Genomic DNA, 3,669 nt, shown 5'->3' with positions numbered 1-3,669 from the left:
GACGGTAAGTCCAACCGTTTTAGACATAAATGCGGCCAATATGACGATCTGGCTTTAAGTGGATTCGATAACAAATGACGAAGACGGACGGATTTCTAGGTTTTTACTACATATGAACACATTCCACATTCTCCCGTGCAACTCGGCTGCTAGTCCTCCTTTCATGCAGAATCTTAAGGTCCTAGCTCATGTCCAAGGCTCCAGAGCCAGCTATAAAGTCAATAATCGCTACCTGAAACTTGAATTGTACTATATATTACTGGCTATTACATCAACTTACAAGCTTCATCTGTTTTCTACTATGGTGCTTTTAGTGTCTCCGCATTCCGGAGCTCGAGACATAGCTTTGCAGACGATAAGTACAATCGTTTCAGAGATTAGAGCGACCAATGTGACGATCTGGCTTTAAGTCGATTCGATAACAGATGACGAAAACCGACGGATTTCTCAGGTTTTTACTACATATGAACACTTTTCACATTCTCCCGTGCAACTTGGCTGCTAGTCCTCCTTTCATGCAGATTCTGAAGGTCCTAGCTCATGCAAAAGGCACCAAAGCCAGCTATAAAGTCCATAATCGATACCTAAAACTTGAATTGTACTACTTCTTACTTTCTATTACATTAAATTAGATGCTTCATCTGTGTTTTACTATGGTGGTTTTAGTGTCTCCTCATACCGCAGCACACGTCATAGCTTTGCAGACGATAAGTACAACGGTTCCAGAGAGAAGAGTGGCCAATGTGGCGATCTGGCTTTAAGTCGATTCGATAACAAATGATGAAAACGGACGGATTTCTAAGGTTTTTACTACATATGAACACTTTTCACATTCTCCCGTGCAACGCGGCTGCTAATCCTCCTTTCATGCAGAATCTTAAGGTCCTAGCTCATGTCCAAGGCGCCAAAGCGAGGTACAAAGCCAATAATCGATACCTAAAACTTGAATTGTACTACTTCTTACTGGCTATTACATCAACTTAGAAGCTTCATCTGTGTTCTACTATAGTGCTTTTAGTGTCTCCGCATACCGCAGCACGCGACATAGCTTTGCAGACGATAAGTACAACCGTTTCAGAGAGAAGAGCGGCCAATGTGACGATCTGGCTTTAAGTCGATTCGATAACAAATGACGAAAACGGACGGATTTCTCAGGTTTTTACTCCATGTGAACACTTTTCACACTCTCTCGTGCAACTCGGCTGCTAGTCCTCCTTTCATGCAAAATCTTAAGGTCCTAGCTCATGTCCAAGGCACCAAAGCCAGCTAAAAATTCAATAATCGATACCTAAAACTTGAATTGTACTACTTCTTACTGGCAATTACATCATCTTAGAGGCTTCATCTGTGTTCTACTATGGTCCTTTTAGTGTCTCCGCATACCGCAGCACGCGACATAGCTTTGCAGACGATAAGTACAACCGTTTCAGAGAGAAGAGCGGCCAATGTGACGATCTATCTTTAAGTCGATTCGATAACAAATGACGAAAACGGACGGATTTCTCAGGTTTTTACTACATATGAACACTTTTCACATTGTCCCGTGCAACTCGGCAGCTAGTCCTCCTTTCATGCAGAATCTTAAGGTCCTAGCTCATGTCCAAGGCACCAAAGCCAGCTAAATAGTCAATAATCAGTACCAAAACAAAGAATTGTACTATATCTTACTGGCTATTACATCAACTTAGAAGCTTCATCTGTTTTCTACTATGGTGCTTTTAGTGTCTCCGCATACCGGAGCACGTGACATAGCTTTGCAGACGATAATTAGGACCGTTTCAGAGAGAAGAGCGGCCAATGTGGAGATCTGGCTATAAGTCGAGTCGATAACAAATGACGAAAACGGACGGATTTATCAGGTTTTTACTACATATGAACACTTTTCACATTCTCCCGTGCAACTCGGCAGCTAGTCCTCCTTTCATGCAGAATCTTAAGTTCCTAGCTCATGTCCAAAGAACCAAAGCCAGCTAAAAAGTCAATAATCTATACCTAAAACTTGAATTGGTCTACTTCTTACTGGCTATTACATCAACTTAGAACCTTCATCTGTGTTCTACTATGGTGCTTTTAGTGTCTCCGCATACCGCAGCACGCGACATAGCTTTGCAGACGATAAGTACAATCGTTTCAGAGAGAAGAGCGACCAATGTGACGATCTGGCTTTAAGTCGATTCGATAACAAATGACGAAAACGGTCGGATTTCTAGGTTTTTACTACATATGAACACTTTTCACATTCTCCCGTGCAACTCGGCTGCTAGTCCTCCTTTCATGCAGAACCTTAAGGTCCTAGCTCATGGCCAAGGCACCAAAGCCAGCTAAAAAGTCAATTATCGATACCTAAAACTTGAATTGGACTACTTCTTACTGGCTATTACATCAACTTAGAACCTTCATCTGTGTTCTACTATGGTGCTTTTAGTGTCTCCGCATACCGCAGCACGCGACATAGCTTTGCAGACGATAAGTACAACCGTTTCAGAGAGAAGAGCGGCCAATGTGACGATCTGGCTTTAAGTCGATTCTGTAACAAATGACGAAAACGGACGGATTTCTAGGTTTTTACTACATATGAACACATTCCACATTCTCCCGTGCAACTCGGCTGCTAGTCCTCCTTTCATGCAGAATCTTAAGGTCCTAGCTCATGTCCAAGGCTTCAAAGCCAGCTATAAAGTCAATAATCGATACCTGAAACTTGAATTGTACTATATATTACTGGCTATTACATCAACTTAGAAGCTTCATCTGTTTTCTACTATCGTGCTTTTAGTGTCTCCGCATTCCGGAGCACGAGACATAGCTTTTCAGACGATAATTACGACGATTTCAGAGAGAAGAGCGGATAATGTGATGATCTGGCTTTAAGTCGAGTCGATAACAAATGACGAAAACGGACGGATTTCTCAAGTTTTTACTACATATGAACACTTTTCACATTCTCCCGTGCAACTCGGCTGCTAGTCCTCCTTTCATGCAGAATCTTAAGGTCCTAGCTCATGTCCAAGGCACCAAAGCCCGCTAAAAAGTCAATTATCGATACCTAAAACTTGAATTGGTCTACTTCTTACTGGCTATTACATTAACTTAGGACTATCATCTGTGTTCTGCTATGGTGCTTTTAGTGTCTCCGCAGACCGCAGCACGCGACGTAGCTTTGCAGACGATAAGTACAACTGTTTCAGAGAGAAGAGCGGCCAATGTGACGATCTGGCTTTAAGTCGATTCGATAACAAATGACGAAAACGGACGGATTTCTAGGTTTTTACTACATATGAACACATTCCAAATTCTTCCGTGCAACTCGGCTGCTAGTCCTCCTTTCATGCAGAATCTTAAGGTCCTAGCTCATGTCCAAGGCACCAAAGCCAGCTAAAAAGTCAATAACCGATACCTTAAACTTGAATTGTACTATATCTTACTGGCTATTACATCAACTTAGAAGCTTCATCTGTTTTCTACTATGTGCTTTTAGTGTCTCCGCATACCGGAGCACGAGACATAGCTTTGCAGACGATAAGTACAACCGTTCCAGAGAGAAGAGCGGCCAAGTGACGATCTGGCTTTAAGTCGATTCGATAACAAATGACGAAAACGGACGGATTTCTCAGGTTTATACTACATATGAACACTTTTGACATTCTCCCGTGCAACTCGGCAGCTAGT

This window comes from Schistocerca gregaria, unplaced genomic scaffold (genome assembly GCF_023897955.1).
Source record: "Schistocerca gregaria isolate iqSchGreg1 unplaced genomic scaffold, iqSchGreg1.2 ptg000280l, whole genome shotgun sequence".
NCBI classification, from domain to species: Eukaryota; Metazoa; Arthropoda; class Insecta; order Orthoptera; family Acrididae; genus Schistocerca; species Schistocerca gregaria.
Note: the sequence above shows the minus strand (reverse complement) of the source record.